This window comes from Oryx dammah, unplaced genomic scaffold (genome assembly GCF_014754425.2).
Source record: "Oryx dammah isolate SB20612 unplaced genomic scaffold, SCBI_Odam_1.1 HiC_scaffold_8, whole genome shotgun sequence".
NCBI lineage: Eukaryota > Metazoa > Chordata > Mammalia > Artiodactyla > Bovidae > Oryx > Oryx dammah.
In genome coordinates this window covers 52,951,220-52,974,403 of record NW_024070192.1, presented here as the reverse complement: position 1 = coordinate 52,974,403, position 23,184 = coordinate 52,951,220, and the positions used below count along the sequence as shown (strand labels likewise).

Here is a 23,184-nt window from a genome sequence, read left to right as displayed (position 1 = left end):
CCTTCTGTTTGCCCTCCAAAATGGAAGTAACAACAGAAGCAGGGTATAATAGGCAGCATTTGTCTCTTGTATATACCTTAAGGTAATAATCACAGCAATGGTCAAGGTAATAGCTGTGGCAAGGACTAAGAGAGGAAAACCTTGTTTGAGTGAACGATTAAGGGATCTGCTTCCTCCCTCTTTTGGGACAAGGGAGACACTACGCATGCACAGAAAGACTCCTTGTGGGTTAAAAGTCAGGGGATAACACCAGACCATGATGAGTCTTGCTTCTCCCAGAAGCCTTCACTTTGAAATCCATCTCGGCTGAGGTGTGCATGTGCACCCCAAGGGAGGGTCCCAGAGTGGGTCAGGTGTGGGAAAAGAAGCCAGATAATTGGCCTGAGTTCAGTTCAGTTCATTTGCTCAGTCCAACTCCACCCCACAGCCTGCAGCACACCAGGCTTCCCTGTCCATCACCAACTCCTGAACCTTGCTCAAACTCATGCCCATTGAGTTGATGATACCATCCAACCACCTCATCCTCTGTCGTTCCTTTCTCCTGCCTTCAATCTTTCCCAGTATCAGGGTCTTTTCAAATGAGTCAGTTCTTTGCATTAGGTGTTACCAATGAATATTCAGAACTGATTTCCTTTAGGATTGACTAGTTGGATCTCCTTGCAGTCCAAGAGACTCTCAAGAGTCCTCTCCAACACTATAGTTCAAAAGCATCAAATCTTCAGCACTCAGCTCTCTTTATGGCCCAACTCTCACATCCCTATGTGACTACTGGAAAAACCATAGCTTTGACTAGATGGACATTTTATAGCAAAATAATGTCTCTGTTTTTTAATATGCTGTTTAAATTTGTATTTGCTTTTCTTCCAAGGAACAAGAGTCGTTTAATTTCATGGCTGTAGTCAGCATCTGCAGTGATTTTGGAGCCCAAGAAAATAAAGTCTCTCACTGTTTTCATTGTTTCCCCATCTATTTGCCGTGCAGTAATGGAACCAGATGCCATGATCTTAGTTTTCCGAATGTTGAGTTTTTAGCCAGCTTTTTCACTCTCTTCTTTCACCTTTCTTTCACTCATTAAGAGGCTCTTTAGTTCCTCTTCGCTTTCTGCCATAAGGGTGGTGTCATCTGCATATCTGAGGTTATTGAGATTTCTCCCAGCAATCTTGATTCCAGCCTGTTCTTCATCCAGCCCAGTATTTCACATGATATGCTCTGCATAGAAGCTAAATAAGTAAGGTGACAATATACAGCCTTGACGTACTCCTTTACCAATTTGGAACCAGGAATACAAACACCTGGAAGAACTGACTTATATAAATGACTTAATCGCCTCTTTACTGTGCTCCTCCTCCCTAGAGGTGATGCCCACACCCTTGCTCTCCTTGCTTCTATCTTAACTAAATAAACCATTTATCTGTGTGCTCTCCCATTTGTTGCTGTGCTGCCTCTAATAATAAACTTGTATCTCCACTGACAATTTCTGCCTTCATGATAAATGCATATTTCCCTGGGGGCAAAGATCCAGGGAAAATAGCTTCTAGCCTCTAGCCCTTGCTGGTCTGGTGGTTAGCATTCCTGGGTCTCATCCAAGTTACCCAGGTCCAATTACAGGGCTGGGAATTAAGATCTCACTTCACACCACCGCTCACAGCTGCCTTGCTGAAACCAAACTGACAGAGCAACCACAATGACCAGGAGACCTGCTACTTTGCACTGGGAACTCTCATGAAGAAAGGACGTATTGTTTCCCTGTCTCATCCTCCCCACATCAACACCAGACAGGAGGGGCTGGAAAGAGGAAGAAAGAAGTGTAAAGGACAGATAAGCAACAAAAGTACAAATAAGTAAATAAGATAATTTCATGGAATAAAAGCTTTGAAGGAAATGCTTTGGGGTAATGTGACTGGTAGGATGGGCAGCGTTATAAAATGTGGTCAGGAAAGCACTCTCTGAGGAGGGGATATTTGAGCAAAGACCTGGACAATGAGAAGGAGACAGTTAGACAAAGGTCCATGTGATGGGCACGTATTCCAGAAACAGCAAATGCAAAGGTCCTGAAGTAAGAATGAAGTTGGTGCCCAAAAGAGAAAGAAAGAGGTTGGCATAACTGGAATGTGATGAACAAAGAGGCTATTGGGAGGAGGCGAAGTCTGAGGTGTTGTGTTAGTTATCTACCACTGCAGCTAAAAACAAAGTAATCATGTTTTATCTCTCATAGCGTCTGTGGGTCAGGAATTCTGACAGGGCGTGGTGGAGACAGCTCATCTCTGCTTCTGGAAGTCTTGAACCTCAACTGGAAGATTCAAGGCCAGGGACGGAATGGCTTGCAGTTTCATTCTCTCACATTGTCTAGCTGTTGAGGTTGACGTTGGCTGGATGCCCTAGGTGAGGCTACTGACGAGTCTTTTCATGTGGCCTGGGGCTACTGCTATTGCTAAGTCACTTCAGTCATGTCCGACTCTGTGTGACCCCATAGACGGCAGCCCACTAGGCTCCCCCACCCCTGGGATTCTCCAGGCGAGAACACTGGAGTGGGTTGCCATTTCCTTCTCCAATGCACGAAAGTAAAAAGTGAAAGTGAAGTTGCTCAGTCATGTCCAACTCTTAGCAACCCCATGGACTACAGCCTTCCAGGCTCCTCCGCCCGAGGGATTTTCCAGACAAGAGTACTGGAGTGGGGTGCTATTGCCTTCTCTGTCACAGCATGGTAGCTTCCAAAGGATAAGTGTCCTAAGAAAGAGAGAACCAGGTGGGAGCTCAATTCTTTTTACATCGAACCTCGGAAATCACACAGCATCACTTCCACCACATTCTATTAGACAGAAGTAAACAATCAAGGAAGGGGAATTAGACTCCATTTTTTGAATGAGGAATATCAAAGAATTTGTGAGCATACCTTTAAAGTACCACCGATTGGATAGGAATCAGATCATGAAAGAGTTTTAATTTTATTCTAACTGCAAGGAAAGTATTAGGAGGGTTTGGGTGTCTAAAGGAATGGTGGCACTATAAAATTTATATTTTAAATAGGCCATATTGTTTTCTGGGCAGAGGATGGTGAAGGATTAAACCTGGTGGAGTGGATTAAGAACTTGACTTAGATTCAAATTCAAGTTCCTACACTAATAAGCTGTTCATTTCAGTCACCTAGTCGAGCCCGACTCTGCGATTCCATGGACTGCAGCACGCCAGGCCTCCCTGTCCATCACCAACTCCTGGAGTTTGCTCAAACTCATGTCCATCGAGTCAGTGATGCCATCCAACCATCTCATCCTCTGTCATCTTGGGCAAATCACCTAACACTGGAGGGTGATTTGCATTTATATGGGTTTACCTAGAGTTTTTCCTTCCTCAGACCTGCAAGGGCATGTTTGTTTCATGCTTCTCCTTTGTTAGATGGCTGTTTTTGTTCACTACTATAACCCTACCACCAGCGCAGGCCCTGGATTGTGAAGACTCTCCATAAATTTTGGTCAAAAACATAAACAAATAAATAGTACTGTAAACCCCTCATTAGTCCTGGAAGACGGTATACATCAGCCCAATCAGCTTTCAGTAATTGCGAGAAGCGTCAGGGGAGCACCTGGCTCCATCTCTTCTGGGATAATCCTGTGGCCACGCTGGATGTGAGGCCTGATTCCATCATCACTGCCCAGATGGACACAAAGGAAGCGAAGAGCTGCCCTAGCCCAGAGCCCAGTACAAGTGGCAGACCCAGGGCAGCCCACTCTGATGTCAAGTCATGCTGCATTCATGAGACTTGTGCCCTCCAGGGATGGGGAAGAGCAGAGAAGGGTCTCATTTCTCCCCATGACCATCTCAGAAGACTGAATTAGGGGTGTAGGGTGGGAAGAGGGGAGAGAGAGAGCAGCCCTCACTTAGCACAGAGGGCTCTGGCTAGCGGATTGTCTGCCCTTGACATTGGATGCTGACACCTGCCACCTCCAGTGCTGCCAAGACACCGGGACCATTGACCCCCAATGTCATAACCACACCAGAAGCTGAGGAGGCTGTGACTGGGGTGGGGCGGGACAGGCAGGGATAAAACCTGTACAGTCTTTCAAGTCATCGTTTGCATTTTTGAGCCTTCTAAATTATAAGTGCCCCAGGCAGAGACTATTGCATTCAACGGGGTGTCTAAATTCCTACAGCTTTCAGGCATTCCTTCTTTCCGGAAGTATTGAGATGCCAGGAGGCAAAAATGGATGCCTCAGGCCCTTTCTGGTGGCAGCTGTGCAGCCAACACTCAGGTTTCCGGGCGCCTCCCCTGCCCGCTTTGCTCCAGACTGGCTTTCATCCCACGGGCAGTGGCCACCCTAGAGGTGGGGGGTGGGGGTGGGAATGGGAGCAGCCAGGGCGGCCTGTCAGCGCCCCCTCCAGGCCCTCTTGGGGGGACCTTCTCCAGCCTGAGGCCTCCTCCCAGCCTGTGTGAGGAGGCTATCTTATCAGGTCTCACCCAAACTTGGGAGAGTCAGACCCAGGTGGAGAGCCCTTCCTGGCTCCAAGATTGTGCCTGCTCTTTCCTCTGTCCCCCAACAATAAAGCTAAGGTCTCAGGTGGCCAAAAACCTGCCCTGCAGTGGTGTTGTGAGAACTCAGCGAGAACTCACAGAGAATGGGCTGGCGGACAGCAAGAACAATGGATCACCCTGAACCAGCTGCAGTCCCTGTTACTGGAACCCCACCTCCAGGCCTGTTCCCCAACCAGTGGCAGTGTCCTCCGGCTCTTATGCCCCACAGAACCTGAGGTATAAGACGAATGGGCTCCAGGTGTGGTATTTACAACGGGCCTTCTGTTCACATCTCCTGGAGTGAGAAGAAGAGAGCTCCAGGCCCCCATTTACATTTCTGGAAGCAAGAGACAAACAGGCTCCAAGACTACACATTTATTACTAGACTCCTGCTATATTTTGAGATCTATACCTTGATACAAAAACCAGCAACAGGAATAGGGTAAATAACTGGACACTGGGCATTTTTATGGCAGGAAAAGAGTGGGACTAAACCCTTTTAAAAGATTAAAGTTCACACATTTCCCATCCTTGGGGCAAGGAAGACACTGTGCTTGCTCAAAAGTCTTCATGGATTCAAAAAGGTAGGGGATGCCAGGCCATAATAAGTCCTGCTACCCCCACCCATAAGCCTTTTCTGTGAGATCCATCTCCACTGAGCGGGGCGTGTGCACCCAGAGGAGAGGCCCAGAGGCAAATTAGTCATGGGGTCAAAACAACACAACTGGCCACAAAGAAGACAAACCCGGAAGACTGGCCCCTTAAAGAGGACTTAAACTTTCCAAGAGTGCAACGCTCTCTGAGTTTGCCTGTGCATCTTTCCACATGTACTTATCTTTTCAACAAACTTTTTACTTTACTCTTTACCTTCTGCCTCCTTGCCTGAATTTGTTCTCTACAAGGCAGGCAAGAATTAAGTATTCGGGCCCTCACTGCTGGCCTCTGTGGTCCAGTGGTTAGGACTCCCAATCCCAGAAACGAAGACCTTGCTTCCAGCTACTGCTCACTGCTGCTTGCTGCAAGCTGCCACTTACTGTGGCCTGCCTCCGAGATCAAACCTTCTCACTCCTCACGTTGCTCATGTACAGCAGGGTCTGCCTGGTGAGAAAGCCCAGGGCCCTCCTCCCCTGCCCCAGGCCCTGCCCTTGGGAGTTTCCTGTCTGATGGAGGAGGCGAGGGCAGGAGGGAGGAGAAGGGAGGTGCACTGGCCCTCAGTTGACCCTCATCCCTAGCCTGGACCTGCACATCTATAGTGCTCACCAGGACTGCTCCTACCTCCTAAATATCCCTGCCCTTTGCTGATATTACCAGCAGATCAGAGAGGTTAGGCAGCGGGGGTGGCATGGTGGGCTCCAAAGCCAGCTCGCCAAGGCCCCACAGTGAGTTTTTCCTGGTTTCACTAAAAACAGAACATTCAGAGCTGCCTCTCTCAGGGGAGTCTTCGGCTCTAGAGCACACACATATACACAGGCACACACATGCACACCCCAGCCTGCCCCAGCCTCAAGCAAAGCCTGCAGCCACAGCCACAGTCCCTTAGGCCCCCAGCAGACCTCAGTGTTCCTGTTATAATAACAGAGCCAAGGGTCTCATTCCCAGGAATCCCTGGGACCAGGCCCTGAGTCCTGGCCACCACAGTGTCTCCTCAGGAGTCATTGGAGCTAAGAAGATAAAGAGCTGCAATCAGACCTGTGGCCAACAGTTCCAACAGGCCCAGCAGATGGTTCCTGTGAAAGTGGTTGCAGAATCTCGAGGTTTCAAGAGGGCCAGAGGAGGGCAAGAAGAAAGGATCTTGGGAGTCTCAGCTGAAAGATGCCAGGATGGGAAGGCTCCCTCATGGTCAAGGATCTGGGGGTCAGTCTGGCAGGGCTAGGGCCACAGCATCCACTGCCCCAGGGCTGGCCTGGCCCAGGAGCCACAACACCCCTGACCCGACTCACCAGGTCTTAATAGATGTACAGCACAAATCCACCCCTGACCCAAGAGCTGTGACAAGAGAGGTCACAGATGTGTCCCTTCCACAAATACCTGTTCAGGACCTGCCAGGCAGTGGGTTAGGTGCTGAGGCTACAGTGAGCAACACAAAAGGCACGTGTCTTCTCTGTGTGCCTGCCTCTCAGAAACCTAGATTCAAGCACTGAAATACACGTATAATCACAAAGATGCTAAGCTCTAGGAAAGGAGCTGTAAGAGCTAGGATCAGGAAAACCTGGCTTCCTGAGTCATGGCCAGTGGGTGGGGACTGGAAGGTGAGCAGGAATCACCAGGCACAAAGGGAAAGGGGCCTTTGTGTTGAGACCCTTCATGGCAGGAGGCTTGTCTCTGGAGCTGAAGTCAGGGGTGGGTGGCAGGGGTGGTTAGAGGACAGAGGAACAAAGAGAAGAGATGGGGCTCTGGAGAGGAGAGCTGGAAGGAGCCAGACTGGGTAAGTCCAGGGAGAGCCCGTCTCCTTAGGAGACGCCACGTGGAGGGCCAGGAGGAGTCCTAGAGGGGCCAGCGTGCTGGGACCAGTGGGGTCAAGTCCCTCGTGGTCTCATACAGCCATAGTCACCAGGGAGGGATGGAGGGAGTGCAGTTAGGGATCTGGCTGGTCTGGGCCCCAGTCCCCAGACATTCCCGATCCTTCCTACAGCCCCCTTATTCCTAGTGTCCAGGCAGCCTCATCCCTGTCCCCCTGTTAGGTAGTTAGAATAGGAAAAAACAGGAGTCCAGAATGGTGATGGCTAAAAGATAAGGAAGGGAAAAGCCCCGAAAATAGAACAAAGGACGGCCAGGGACCGGAGTGAGGACCTCAGGTAGAACAAACAGCACTCCTGGCTAGCCCAATTTACATAGGGCAGGCCCAGGGGGCAGGAAAAAAAAAGCATATAAAAAGAGGAGCCAAAGGGCCTGGGGTCTCTCTTCCTCTCCCCTGCTCGCTGGCGCACTCCCCCACTCTCTTCCCTTCACATCTTTGGGGGAGATGGATTTTCCTGCTATGTTCTAAATAAAACAGAGCTGTAACATGGAGCTGTAACACTGATCTGTCTAAGAGCTATAACACGGTCTGTTTGAGACCTGAGAGCTATAACACAGTTGGTCTGAGAGCTATGACACGCCGAGTTCTCTAACATCCGTCGCTTCAAATTTTTGTTGAGACGAGAAAGAACCGAGGAAAATACTCGCCTGACAACCCCAAGTGATCTTTTTGATGAGTCTCACTGTTACGCCCAGAGTCCGAGTCCCCAAAACTGAGAGACTAAGACGTCCACAGCAATGTAAAAGCATAAAGGGGTTCATTACTAGCTCGAGCCAGGGCCCTGGCTACATCCAACACAGTGGAATAAGGCCAGAGCTCCGAGCTCTGAATCACATATACTTTTATACAGACGGTTCTTTGTTTCTGTAACAGCATAGCTGATTGGTTAAACCGTACGCGAGTGCGGGACTTTTAAACCTCGCATCCCTATCTGGATTGGCTCGGGTCTGGTGCGGGCGGGGGCTACAGGGATTTTCCTGATTGGTTTAGCTACATTGCCTGCGGGCCTGCCCCTTAGAGCCTGTCCTGGCTTCAGTTTGGTCCTAACACTCACTACAAATCTTTTTCTCATGTGGCTCCATCTTGGACCCTCATTTTGCTCATTTTTTTTTTTACCCAAGAAGAGCTCTCCCGCAAGACTCCCTAACCCCTGAGGTCCAACTGTTACCGAGTCATGCTTGCTCTGCTTGCCACAGGATAAGCCAATAAGTCTGGGAGATGAGGTGTTGAGGCAAGGAATATGACTTTATTCAGAGAGCTGGCTGACCAAGAAGGTGGCAGAGTAATGTCTCAAAACAATCAACTTGTGGGCACCTGGATGCCAGGTTCTTTTATGGATCAGAGATGGGGGGAGGTGAGGAAACAAAGTGAAAAGACCATTTAATTCTTTCAAATATTTCCTAGACTGGCAAACTTCAGGCAGGGGGATGTGTTAGTTTCACTGCCTTATAGCCATTTCATGGGTGGTGTGAAATGGAATATCTCCTGTCATGTCACAAAAATGCCATAGCTATCTGCAATTCCAGCCCCCCAAGAGTGAATTTCTGAGCTGGTAAGCAGCAGATAAGTGGAGCCATTTCCCACACAAAGAACTCATAAAGAACGTCACAGTCCTTCACAGGTGGGCAGGGTCAGGCTATCTCACTGTGAGCCAAACAAATGCACCCTATCCCAAGGATCAGGTGAAGGGGGACAGGGGCAGAGCTCCCTGAGGCAGGCCATTATGTATGCCTCTAATAAGAAAAGTGGCAAAATAAAAGTTAAAATCACAGAAAAAAATTTAGTACAGAGTCAAAATTAACCCACCTGCGTTACATAGCCAGGCCCCGAGCCTGTGAGGAGCCTGGTCCATCCCCAGCAATGGGTTCTGGATTCCACATATAGAGGGAGGAGCTCATACAGGCCTCATAGGGAGCCAAGCTTCCCAAACAGCCCACCCAGGGGAGTGTCCCACCCTGGCCCCCATGCTCAGTGGACCACCCATTCTCATATCCCTAGGGCAGCACAGCTCCTGGCCTCCCGGCCTTGCACCAGAGATAGTCACGGGGCCCACCTAGTGCCCACCCAAAGGCTCCAAGTCACCACCCTGTGGCCCCCAACCTCCTGCACCACTCCACCTAACTGGCCTAATGGGGTCAAGACCCTGGGAGCTTCAAATTGTCACCTGGAGAAGGTGGAAATCCTATCTGATGGGAAAAGGGACACGTCCTCCTTTCCAGTGTGAAAGAGGGTGTGTGAGTTCATGCAGTTGAGCCAAGACAGGACAGGACATGGTTTACTTACGTTCCAAACACTGTTTGCAAACATTCCAAACACTGACAGGCCCAGGGTGCTGGGTCCACAGCTGCAAACAGGGTAGGGCCTGGGGTCTCTATGGCCAGTCCAAAAGGGGACAGCATGCCTTCAGTACAACCAATTATGTGGGGCAATGCCATGTTGGTAGAGAGCTTCCCTTCCATCCCTCCTTCTGTCCGTTTGTCCTGACTGTTCAGCTGGGGCTCTGCTAGGTGGTGTGCTTCCTCCCTCCAGCCCCTATTCTTCCTCTGCTGGGCAGCATCAAGCAGCACCTTCACAGTGGCTCGGCCAGCCCCACGGACCTCCTGTCCTTCAAACAACCGGTAGCAGCCACCAAGACAGTCGCTCATGTGGCCTTGGGGCTGCTGGAAGAAAAGTTACAACTCCAGGCATCCAGATCCTTCGGTGTCGCTGGTACTGTGGAGTGGAAGAAAGCCAGATGGTGGGGAAAGGGATGGGGGTGCAGGATGCACTCCTTGGGGTGTTGGGAGGGGAGAGAGGAAAGGGATGGGAGGTATGGAACAGGCCCGCTCAAGAAGAAGCTGGAACCCCGCCCACCACCCCACCCCGAGATGTGCTAATGAACCCCAGCTGCGGCAGCTGTCCCAGGCCAGTGACTGCGCTCCCCAGGAAGAAGCTGAGAAGTGCAGTAACCAATATTGCACCATCACCAGGAGATGCAACAAGAAGTGGGTGCTGGAGTGGCACTGGACCTGGGAGAGGGTCGGATCCGCCCGCCACTCCTTCCCAACCCTCCTGACCCCAACACACCCCCTGCTGCAGGAGGAGACCCTGGCTGGGGGTCTCCAACCAGCCTCTGGTGTGCTGGCTGCCAGCCGAGAACGAAGACAGCCTGTCTCTCCTCTTCGGCTGGACCCCGGCAAGAGGTGCAACAGCTTGCCCCTCCCCGTTGTGAGTCAGGACTGAGGGGCTGGAGGATACTTCATCTCTTCTAAACTTGGGGAACAGAAGCACAGCCAGAGTTGGCTAGACAGGGCTTGAACCAGGCTCTCCCGTGGGCTGGCGGATAACTCTGGGCAAGGACTCCAGCTGAGTCAGTTTCCCCAGCTGTAAAACAGCTGTAAAACCCACTCCAGATTACTGTTTTGACTATTAAAGTCCTTGATATAAACATCAATATAGGATGTGATATAGTAGCACTTGTGTTTCCCTGGTGGCCTAGACAGTAAAGAATCCACCTGCAATGCAAGAGACCCAGGTTTGATCTCTGGCTTGGGAAGATATTAGTAGTAGCCATTATAGTTCTGTTTTTTCTGAAAGAATTCATGTCAAAGTACCTTCAAGAGCAATACAGCTTAATGTAGCTCTATGTACTGACCTATTTCTCATTTAACAATTTATCAATTTTCTATTCATATGTCAATATCACAATCTATCATCTATCCATCTATCATCATTTATCAATTTTTCTTCCATTGCTCATTCCATCTATCCAATTCTCTATCATCCATCACCTAGCAACCGATCCTTACATCTCTCAATCAGTTCTATTATCTAATTATCCATTAGTCTGTATAAATCGATCTATCATTTATCTCGCTGGAGGAGCTGGTGGGGTCTGAGTCAGCCAATCTGGTCTGTTCCCCTTTCTTTCCTCCTGGAATCCTCAGAAGCCAGGATGGAGAGCATCTCTGTAGGAATGGGACACAGGAAGTGGGACAAAGCAGGAAAGGGGAGGGGAGGGTGGGAGAGGAGGAGAGGCTGTGTTAACGCCAGCGGGGGCAACCTGTCGCCCCCTGGGTCCTGGGTGGGCTCTGACATGTGTGGGGTTAGAGCCCCACGCTGACTGCTCTCCCCGCCATGTCCAGGCTGTCTCCAACCAGATCACGCACTTCTGCAGCGAGAGGCTGACCTCCGACCACGGCCGGTCCCTTAAGTCCGTGCAGTGTGGCCAGTTCATTGACTGTGACTTGGACTTCCCCCCTCAGTCCCCAGCCAGAGTAGCGTTCACTGAAGGTGCTGACTGTGAAAGCACCTGTGCCCAGCTGCCCTCCTGCTTCCCCATCAAAGTACTGCAGTCTCCCAGGCTCCATCCCCAGCCAAGAGCTGGGGCTGGGCATCTGGAAGCCTAGAGCACCTGCCTTAGGGAGCTTCCTGAGATGCTGGAGTATCAGACAGCAACAAGACGCACAGTTGGACACATACACCTAGTTCTGTATGTGTTTGAGGGGTGAGGGTAGGGCAACCCGCCCGGAGGTTCAGTGAAGGCTTCACAGAAGGGGAAGACATTGAGACTGGCATTGAGCTGTGGGTGGCATTCCAACAGGGGAAGCCTCCGGGCTTCTGCTTTTGGAAGCCTTTAAAGTCTCTTAGCACTTGTCCTTCCCTCCCTGTGGGGTGGGCCGAGGCCCCTGCAGTTCCCACAAATTCCTGGGTCCGGTTGGGAGGACAGTGCTCTGCTTCATGCTGAGAGCAAGGATGCTGCGGGACACTAGGGAAGAAAAGATGGACTCCAGGGAGCAGAGCCTCTGCTGGGCACAGAGCCGCCGCCCCCCGCACACACACACATGTTCACTCACCGTTACTGTTTTCGCAACGTGTCATGTGAGGGCCCCTGGCTGGCTCCTTCCTCCGGCTTCTCTGGGGAGCCATCCCCTATCTTCCTAGTACCGTTACTGGCTTCACTGCTGGCTCAGATGGTAAATAATCTGCCTGCAACGCAGGAGACCTGGGCTCAATCCTTGGATCGGGACTATCCCCTGGAAAAAGGCATGGTAACACACTCTAGCATACTTGCCTGGAGAATCCCATGGACAGAGGAGCCTGGCGAGCTACAGACTATGGGATCGCAGAGTCAGACTGGACTGAGCGACTAGCACTTCTGACTTTTAAATCTAACACAGCAAACACCACCTTAATTTAGAGTTACATTACTCTATGTGCAGGTCTGTGTTCAAAGAACTGCCAGCTTCCTGCAGCTGTCTGGAGTTTTCTTGACCTTCACGATCTCCAAGGCACCCAGCACAGAAAGGGGCTGATGTCTGCTGAACTGTGTGGCGTGAAAGCAGCACAAGCCTCCATGTCAGAGAACTAGTTTCCACTCCCCTCTCTCCCGCTGAGGAGTTGTCCTTCCTCTCTCTGAGCCTCAGTTTCCCTGTCTGTAACATGAGGATCTAAGGCCTCATCCATGTCTAACCTTTCATGACTCTATAGCACCAAATGCTAAGGATGCTCAGGTAACCTGATGAGCAGCCTTTGCCTGGATGAGTCAAGGAGGATTTCCTGGAGTAAGAGAGTTTTTGCTTTTGTTTTTAATTGGAGTATAGCTGCTTTGCATGTTGTGTTAGTTTCTGCTGTAAAACAACTTGAATCAGCTATATGCATACACATGCCCCTTCCCTCCTGAGCCTTCATCCCACTCCTGTAGGTATCACGGAGGCTGGAGCTGAGCTCCTGTTGTATATAGAAAGCAGCTAAGAAGGGAGTTTTGGGCAAGGCTCTGAAGCACGTGGGGGATGACCTGGAGGGGTGAGCTTGCTCAGGAAGGGCCTCTGTGTAAGTGACTCCTCTTCCATCTCAGACCCCGCCCAATGACCCACGCATCACCAGTAGCAAGACTGCATCTCCTTCTTCCGCTTGGTACAAAAGCAAAAACAAAGTCCGCAACCAGATCAATGGACTCACCTCCTTCGTGGACGCCAGCATGTTGTATGGCAATGAGGTCGCCCTTGCCATGTAGCTCTGCAACCAGACCAACTTCCTGGGGCTTCTCACACTCAGCACCCACTTCCAGCACAACGGCCAGGCCCTGCTGCCCGTTGACAACCTGCACAATGACCCTGCCTCCTCGCTGACCACTTGGCATGCATCCCTTGCTTCCTGGCAGGTCAAACTTGGGGGTGGACAGTCTTGTCTCCCTAGGAAAGAGCCAGTCCCAGGTTCCAGGAGGGGAAGCCCAGAGGGTACTCCGTGGGGAGTACTTGGCTTCAGACCTCAATATTAGGCATGCAGATCTGTGCGTGGTTCCCAGAATCAGTATGTCGGACGGAGTTCTTCTGCAAAACCAGTGTGTGTCCAGAGATCATTGCTTGACTCTTTGCACCAATAAGGGCCTCATCCCCTACACAGTCCATCTGGAGTGGTGCTGATTGTTTCAAAAGCCTGCCTTATATTGATCCAGCGTCCATCTGTTGCTCTTCACTGAGCTTCTAGACCCTCAGAGAAGAAGCTCTCTCTCTTTCTCTCAGTAATAGCCTCTTTAATTACCTGAAAGCAGCTTTCACTTCCACCTAATAATTTTTCTACTGTAGGTTAAATTTCCTTAGGAGCCAGTTTCCTCCCTGCATTAGCTAGACACTGGCATTTGGTACCTTCTTCCAGATGCATAATCCGAGATTTCCTGGGGGTCTTTCCCCCTTCCTCCACTCTCTATCATCATGATGGCCATCACTTCTGGTTATTTAAGATATTTGAATGTGCCATCTCTCATCCTTATAGCTGCCTTGAAAAGGCAACATTAGCATCACCCTCGTTTTGCAGACGAGAAGCTCAGCGAAGATAACTAATGCACCCCAGAGCAGAGTGTCCGATGGCAGAGTCCACATGGGGACTGGAGTCAGTGCAGTGGCCAGGTCTGGGCTCCTTCCACTCTGCACTACCACCTCCTTCATAGGGAGCTGGCTCCAGCCCCCTTTCTAAGGACTGCATGTTTCTTTGTTTCTGTTAAGAGCAGCAGGCTCCTTGGTCTGCGTAAGAGTAGATTGATTAAGACCACACACAAGGGCTTAGCTCAAAAACAGCAAATGACCGTGTGTGAGGCCACCTTCAGGACAGCACTTTCCCTCCTGGCCTCGAGGAGAAGGTCTGGCTACAGAAACAGGCTCTGCTTGACTCTCCTTTTTTCTCCTTCCCTGGGGCTATCTGGGGAGAGCAGCATGATACCAAGCCCAAAGCTAAGGAGAAGTCCACCCCCCAGGAGAGACCCTGCAGAGGGATGCAACTCACCAGACAGGTGGACTCAGTCTCAAAGGCAAGGCTCCTAGAATCACCCAGGACCCCCACCAGCCGTGGCTCTGGTCATCCTACCAAGCAGAATCATCAGGCAAAGGTTTTCCTGCCCCAAACCGGCAGCTGCCCCATGCTTGCCCACTGTACACAAACCCCTTCTAGGAACTTAGGGAGCTGAGACTTAGGCACCGCTGTCCTCCCCCTCCAGGCTGTTGTGTGGGTCAGTGGAGCCTCACAGCACAACTGAGGAGATGGAGGTCCAGTGGGGGCCAGGAATTTGTCACGAGTCACTAAGTCTCACCACCTCTTTCTAGTCCCCAGAGCTGTGTGTGTCTGCCTTAGCAGAAAGACATTTCTCTGGGAAGGACTGTGGTGACTCTGAACTTGGGGTTTTCAAGGCGATCCCCGGTCAACTGAAACCCAAAAACTGGCAGTCATGCACACTCGGCTGGTGACTGAGCTGAGATGCCTGAATCCCCGGTGGACTGGAGACAAGCTGTACCAGGAGGCTAGGAAGATCGTGGAGGCCGTGGTCCAAGTAGGAGTCCCTGGGCCCCAGCATCCCTTAGGAGCCATGAGAAGGCACAAACCAGATAGGTGTGCCTCAAGTCAACTAGGGTGATTGGGAGTGTTCCTGATCTACAACCTGTACCCTCAACTCTGCCACTAACTTGCTCTGTGACCCTGTTCATGTCATCCAACCCCTCTGGGCGTCAGTATCCCTCATCAGACAATGGGACATTAACACTGTCACAATTAACATAATGCCAAGAAAGAATCAATGTGTCTGAGCACCCCTTCGAAAAAGCAAAAAATCTGTCCAAAGACAATGGAGTAGGTGGGCAGCCACTAAAGTAACTTTCCTCCTCCATCTTTTCTTTCAGATCTTCACCTACCAGCACTTTCTGCCCCTGGTTCTGGGAGAGAACAGGGCCAGGAAAGCCCTGGGGCCCTCCCAGAGGGTACCATGCCAGTGTCTTCACCCTGGCCTTCCACTGCAGCCACACCACGCTCCAGCCCTTCATGTTCCAGCTGGACAGCCAGTACCAGGCCTCAGCACCCAACCCCCGAGTCCCACTCAGCTCTTCCTTCTTTGCCAGCTGGCAGACTGTGTATGACAGTGACCAGGTTCCCCAGGGGCAGGTGGGAGTGGGGGTGGAGCCCAGCTTAGTGCCAGGAGGCCAGGCCTCTGCTGACCGCCTCCCCAGGACCGTGTAAATAAAGCAGATGCCACCAAGACCTTCAGTCACAAGTCTGCCACCCCCTCCGGGATTAGAGGATTTCTAAAAGGGGAGATGGATGGCTGTGGTCCTGAAAGGAGCTTGCCTTCCACTCCTTCTCAAAGAAGTGTGCGAGAGGGGAGACTTCTTGCCCTGTCAGCTCCAGATTCCTACGTGTCCACCCAGGCCCCTGTTTTCTGATACAAACCTGATAGATGCAAATGACTGGCTTGTCCAGCTCTGAGCTAGCTTGGCATCGTGTGATGACCTCTGGGCTTCCAAGAGGCTTGTCCAATCTGTGCTGTTCACACTCCCTGCCACCCAGTGGCATTGACCCCATCCCCTGAGGCCTCATGGCCACCACCCCTGCCAAGCTGAACTTTCAAGATTCCAGGTTAGTGATGAGCTCCAGGACCGGCTGTTTCAGCAAGTGAGAAGGACCAGGCTGGACCTGGCTGCTCAACATGCAGCGGCAGCTGGTACTACAGCCTTCCGGGTGAGGGGGCTGCTGGCCCCTCCTCCCAGGCTGCCCCAGAGCAGGGCTGCTGGTGATGGTGGTGGGGAGTGGGGTGGGTCACAGAAGATCCTTGGTGCCTCCTTTCTGACTGGGACTGTCTACAGGATGTGCTGAGGCTGATGCAGTAAAGCATCCCTGTGACCCCATTTTTGTTGTCCTGCCACATCTTCTCCATTCTCACCAGGGTCTCTAGCTTTAGGGACACAACAGGTTGGACACAGGAGCTGAACAAAGACATCAGGACTTTCCAAGTAGAAAAAAAGAAGAAGAAGAAGAAAAAAAAAAAAAAACAGTAGCTTTAAAAGGCAGGGAAGAGCTGCCCCTGCCCACCACCCTGGCAAGATCCAGGGAGGAAGTCCCAGGGATACAGAAACTGGATCTTGGCTCTGAGTGGGGAAGGGCAAAGAGCCTGAGAAGTAGGGAACCAGTGGAGTAAAAGTTAGCCTGCCTTAGTTTTTTGGTAAGGACACAAAAAGACTTTATCCCAGGAAAGAAGAAAACTTAGACACTTTGCTAGAATCTTTAATGGACATTAACTCTTCCAATCCTCCCAATGACCTTGCAAGCAGCTGTGACAGCCGTTTTTATAGATGAGGAAATAAATTCAGAGACATCTAGTAATTGGCCCAAGCCCACATAACTAGGAAGTAGTACAACTCGAATCAGGTTCAAAATTTCTCCTTTTGTCCTCCTGTTCAGTCCACTATGTTATTGTTGTTGTTCAGTCACCAAGTCTTTCTGACCCATTGCAACCCCATGGACTGCAGCACGTCCAGCTTCTCTGTCCTTCATCATCTCCCAGAATTTGCTCAAATTCATGGCCATTGAGTCAGTGATGTCATCTAACCATCTCATCCTCTGTTCCCCCTTCTCCTTTTGCCTTCAATCTTTCCCAACATCAGGGGTTCTTCCAATGAGTCAGCTCTTTACATCAGGTGGCCAAAGTATTGGGGTTTCAGCTTTAGCATCAGTCCTTCCAATGAATATTCAGGGTTGAATTCCTTTAAAATTGACTAGTTGGATCTCCTTACAGTCCAAGGGACTCTCAAAAGTCTTCTCCAGCACCACAATTTCAAAGCATCCTTTCTTCAGTGCTCAGCCTTCCTTATGGTTCAACTCTTGCATCCATGCACGACTACTGGAAAAACCATAGCCTTGACTATAATGGACCTTTGTTGGCAAAGTGATGTCTCTGCTTTTTAATATGCTATCTAGGTTTGTCATAGCTTTCCTTCTGAAAAGAAAGCATCTTTTAATTTAATGGCTGCAGTCACCATCTGCAGTGATTAGGGAGCCCAAGAAAATAAAGTCTGTCACTGTTTCCACTTTTCCCCCTTCTATTTGCTATGAAGTGATGGGACCAGATGCCATGATCTTAGTTTTTTGAATGTTGGGTTTTAAGCCAGCTTTTTCTCTCTCCTCTTTCACCCTCATCAAGAGACTCTTTAGTTCCTCTTTACTTTCTGCCATAGGAGTGATATCACCTGCATATATGAGGTTCTTGATGTTTCTCCCAGCAATCTTGATTCCAGCCAGTGATTCATCCAGACTGGCATTTTGCAGGATATACTCTGCATATAAGTTAAATAAGCAAGTGACAATATACAGCCTTGTCATACTTCTTTCCCATTTTTGAACCAGTCAGTTATTCTATGTCCAGTTCTAACTGTTGATTTTGACCTGCATAGAGATTTCTCAGGAGACAGGTAAGGTGGTCTGGTATTCCCATCTCTTTAAGAATTTTCCATAATTTGTTGTGATCTGCACAAAGGCTATGCTAAAGCATAGTCGATGAAGCAAAAGTAGATGTTTTTCTGGAAACCCCTTGCTTTCTCTGTGATCCAACAAATGATGACAATTGGTCTCTGAATCCTCTGCCTTTTCTGAATGGAACTTGTTTATCTGAAAGTTCTAAGTTTACATACTGCTAAAGCTGAGGGATTTTGAGCATAACCTTACTAGCATGTGAAATGAGTGCAATTGTATGGTGCCAGGGTCTGGCCCCAGCAGGATCCAGGGGTACCCTCAGGAGAGACGGCGCTGGCATCAGGAAAGAGAGAGAGAGAGAATGAAACGGGGTGACTAAGCTTCAGTGAGCGAGGCACATAACTTTATTTTCAAAAGGAACTTTTATACCTTGACTTGTACATAGAGGGAAATGAAAGATGCAGTCTTGCAGAGTCAGCCCAAACATTACATCTGTCTTGTCTTTATCGAAACCAGGATTTTTTCTGCATACCTTTCCCATAAACAATGTTGGTTACACTATCTTCTGGCCTTGGAGGCCTGTGGACATTTTATGACCCTCTTTTGATAAAAGCTGCTCAACCAGAAAACATTTTCCCTTGAAGTGTTTTTTCCTTATATTTCTAATCTATGTCAGCCTCAAAAAGTATTAAACAGAGTTACATTCTCACAGAGCAAAGGTGCAGTGAGTTACAACAAAGAAAGAACCCGTAAGCTCAAAATTCTGATGTGGTTAATTCCAAGGCTACTACTTGTTTCTCTTACATTCCAACTATGTTAAAACTAATGCACTCCCAGGTGCACAATGGATAAGGGATTCGGGCACTTGGCAGCAAGCATTGGCTCAACAGTGAAATCCTACACCAGCACTATTCTAATAGTTTTTAGCTCTTCAAAAGGCTCTATATTTTTAGAATGTTTTAGGCTTCCCGTGCCTCTCACAGCTGGGAGGCTGTGAACAATCACATGCGTAGCTGCAAGAGTCTGGATAAACCTGGCAAGCAAGCTAGAATGCCAACAGAGGGGGTTTGAATTGAAATATTCCTTTCATGCCTGAGAGACTTATTAGCTAGAGCTCTAAGTTGATTTCCTCCAGAGAAAGGTGGTCAGGGATAGCCCCCTGTTAATGTCAGAAGAGTTGATGAAAGGCATAAAATAGTAAGACAGACAGATTCTGGTTTTAGGGTAGATGCTCAAGCAGCTCCAGGGGGTCCCTCGAGTCCTGATCCACCTTGCTCGTCAGGTCTCTTCCACATGACCTTGTCATGGGTGGGATCTTCTGTGCTGGCTCCTGGCAGTATGGTAGTTTGAACATTCTCTGGCATTGCCCTTCTTGGGATTCTTTCTTATCCTGTGGCCACTGCTGAGTTTTCCAAATTTGCTGTCTTATTAAGTGTAACACTTTAACAGCATCATCTTTTAGGATTTTAAATAGCTCAACTGGAATTCCATCACCTACACTAGCTTTATTCATAGTAATGCTTCCTAAGGCCCACTGAACCTCACACTCCAGGATGTCTGGCTTTAGGTGAGTGACCACAATATCATGATTATCTCATCATTAAGAACTTTTTTGCATAGTTCTTCTGTGTATTCTTGCCGCCTCTTCTTAATCTCTCCTGCTTCTGTTAGGTCCTTACCATTTCTGTCCTTTATCTTGCCATCCTTGGCATGAAATGTTCCCTTGATATCTCCAATTTTCTTGAAGAGATCTCTAGTTTTCTCATTCTATTATTTTCCTCTATTTCTTTGCATTGCTCATTTAAGAAGGCCTCCTTATCTCTCCTTGCTATTCTTTGGAACTCTGCATGCAGTTGGGTATATCTTTCCCTTTCTCCCTTGCCTTTCACGTCTCGTCTTTTCTCAGCTATTTGTAAAGCCTCCTCAGACAACTAGCATTTGCCTTCTTGAATTTTTCTGTGAGATGGTTTTGGTCATGTCTTCTGTACAATGTTACAAACCTCCATCCATAGTTCTTCAAGCACTCTGTCTACCAGATCTTATCCCTTGAACCTGTTTATTATTTCCACTATACAATTATAAGGGATTTTATTTAGGTCATATCTGAATGGCCTAGTGGTTTTCCCTACTTTCTTCAATTTAAGCCTGAATTTTGCATGAAGGAGTTCATGATCTGGGCCACAGTCTGCTCCAGATCTTGTTTTTGCTGACTGCATAGAGTTTCTCCATCTTTGACTGCAAAGAATATAATCAATCTGATTTTGGTGTTGACCATCTGGTGATATCTGTGCGTAGAGTTGTCTCTCATGTTGTTGGAGAAGGGTGTTTGCTATGCCCAGTGTGTTCTGTTGACATAATGATGTTACAGGAAGGCTTTGGCCAGAGCCTTGCTTCTCTCTCCCTCTCCCCATCTCCTAACTTCCTGTCTAAATGCAACCTGAAGCCCCATCTCCCTCTGCTAATCTTTGGCAGCGTACAGTAAAGGGTGGGCAATTCCCAGTGCACCTAACACAGGACCAGGCAGGCACATAGCAGACACTCAAGAACCGGAGTGTCTTTCCTTCCCTCCACTTTGGTGCTCTGACAGAGTGGTGGCGCCTCCTGCTGGAGATCTGAGATTGCTAGCTGCCCAAGTTAACCACACAGCAAGTTCCTGTTCCCTTTAAGCGGTTTCATCCTAGCTTACAGTCTCCACTAATCCCTTCCCAAGTCTAATACCCAATCTGGAGTTGGAAGGCCTGGTTTGAGCTCCACGGAATGGTGGGGGTGTCCTTGGAAAAGTCACAGTTGCTCAAGCTCAACAAATACCCATTGATAACATGAGGATTATAAAGTACTTCAGAAGTGTGAGGCTCCTGAAGATATTCACACAGCAGTGCCTATTAATGGGAAACATCACATGGTTTTCCTTTGTTCAGCTTGGGGATGGTGTTTGGGAGTTGTAGTTCAGTGGACAGCATTTGGAGTCTCTTTGGGTCATGGCAAAGCTATCTCCTATCCTGATGGTCCCATCATATCATGTGATTTCGTCCTGGTGTGGGATCCTGATGGCTGATAAATCAATATGGCTAATCTTTGTTCGTTTCTGAGTGGGTAAAAAATATTTTTAATTAAAATTTTAATTAATTTTTAATTTAAAGTTTTAATTAACTAAAATTTAAATTTTTAAATTAAAATTTTAATTTAAAACTTAATCTTAAATTATACTGATATACAATTAATGTATCATAAATTTATCCTATAAAGTATATAATTCAGTGACTTTAGTATAAAGTTGTACATCATATGTAATATCAGAACATTTTCATTACTCACAAAAGAAACAGTAATAATAGTCACTCCCCACCCCCACCCCAACCCCTGACAATTACTAATCCAGCTTTACTTGTTTGCCTATTCTGGACCTTTCATATAAATGCAATCATGCAGCAGGTGGTCGTCTTCTGAGCAGCTAAATTTATCCATGCTCTTCATTTCTTGGTTTGTTCATTGACTTATTCAGTCATTCTACAAATCTGGGAGTCTTTATGTTCTGAGTACTGTCTTACTTATGCCTAGTTAATGCCATGATCGTATCATTGTGGTGGTGAGTGTTGGTTTACAACAGCTTCCTACGTTAGGACATACTCCACAGTGTATGCAGGAAACACAGCTGTCTGCTCAAATTGAAAACCAGAGAGCAGTGGTTGGTTCGGTCTTTGGAAAGTTCAAGGCCTCTTCTGCCAGCAGGGATTTTATTCTGCCCAATATTGCCTGACCAAACAGCTCTCCTGGGACAAATCAGGACAAACTGTGGTGAGCAGACGCCAATGGGAATCCACAGGGGGAAGACAAAACTGCTCCTGCCCTTTGCCCTACAGGGTACAATGCTTGGAGGCGCTTCTGCGGGCTCTTTCAGCCTCAGCATCTGGCACAGCTTAGCCGGGTTCTGAAAAACAAGAGTCTGGCAAGGAAGTTCCTGTATCTGCACGGGACACCGGACAACTGCCATCTGAATCAGGGCCATCACAGAGCCTCTTCTGCCAGGGGCCCAAGTGGGGCCTCTTCTGGCCTGTCTTGAGAACCAGCTCCAAAGAGCCTAAGATGGAGACAGGTAAGTGGCCCTCCCCTAAAAGGACCAGCCCTGGAGCCAGGGCAGAAAGGCACTAGAATTTCAAGACTTGATGAGAGAATATTCTTTTTCGCTTCATCACTTCCAAGTTCATAGGATCTGAGACCAGGAGGCTTGGTCAGAGGGAGAGAGGCCACTTGCTTAAGCTGGAGGCACCTTTAACCCAGGAGACAAATGTCTCAGCCTGGCTTTTTCAGGCTTGAGGATCCCAGAAAACACAGGCATAACAAGCTATTAATAAATCTGATTTCCCACCACCAAGTTTGTGGTTTAAGACTTGACTCCTCATTTGGATTTGGCATTGACTTGGGTTCAAATCCAGTCCTGGATACTTAAAATTACTGTGCACTTAAAACCAAGGCAATTTATCTGACTGCTGAACACGTTTCTTCCTTTATAAGATGGGAACCACACCTATTTTGCAGGGATTTTGGAGAACTGAATAAAATAATGTCGCCCTGTGGTTGAACTCCCTCACACACAGCAGGTGCTCACTTCTGTTCATCCCCCGCAACCTTCACCCACATCTTTCCACTGTCCTGGTAGGTTCTGGGGGCAGAATTGAGGTGTTTTCACTGAGAGACAGCACGTGACCCCAAGCCACATCTCCTTGTCTCGAACTATGTGTGACAACCCTGGTATTGCCACCGATCCAAGAGGCATCTTCAGGGTCAGCTCTGCCCCCAGGGCTTTGTGCCCTGCTCCTACACCCCCGGCCTGAACGTATCTGCCTGCAGGGGCAGATGAGGCCTCCCCAGGTAAGGGGGCCTCCTCCCACAGCCTGGGCTGGCTCAGGACTTCACATTCGTCCCTGGACAGGACAGCCAAGTCCTTTCAGGCCTCTAAGCAGGAAACACAGAACTCGTCTCGAGGGACAGGACATGCTTTCCCAGTGGCTCCTCAGTATGCTAGCCTCTGGGTTGATAGCTACTCCCAGGGCCCAGGGCTTTGGGGGGCAATTAGGAAGTATCTACCTAGCCTCAGCTGAGTCATCAACGCCCTAAAAGAGTTCTGCTTTTGGACATCCAGAAAGTCCCTCACTTGTCCACTTGTGCTGCTTCCGCAGGAGACTGGCCCAGGCCTCTCACCTCGGAGACCAGGAAACCTGGGGAAGACCACAAGGCTACCTTCTTGCCTGGAGCAACTGTTTCCTTCTCATGCTTTTGCCGGCTGTGGCTGGCTCTCTGGCTGGGAGTGGCAGCCGGGGTGCCCGGCAGCGATGAACTTTTCCACCAGGCAACCCTCTCACATGTCAGGTCACACATCAGCACCACGTACAAGGGCTCAAGAGCCAAGCAAGGGGTTCTGGGAGGCCCAGGCAAGAAGGAGGGTTTCCAACCA

General features: G+C 49.1%; 1 pseudogene; it reads left to right on the top strand.

Moving 5' to 3' along the window:
* The first annotated feature begins 5,849 nt into the window (after positions 1-5,849).
* On the top strand, positions 5,850-22,590 carry LOC120866684 (annotated as a pseudogene).
* The last annotated feature ends 594 nt before the right edge of the window (positions 22,591-23,184 follow it).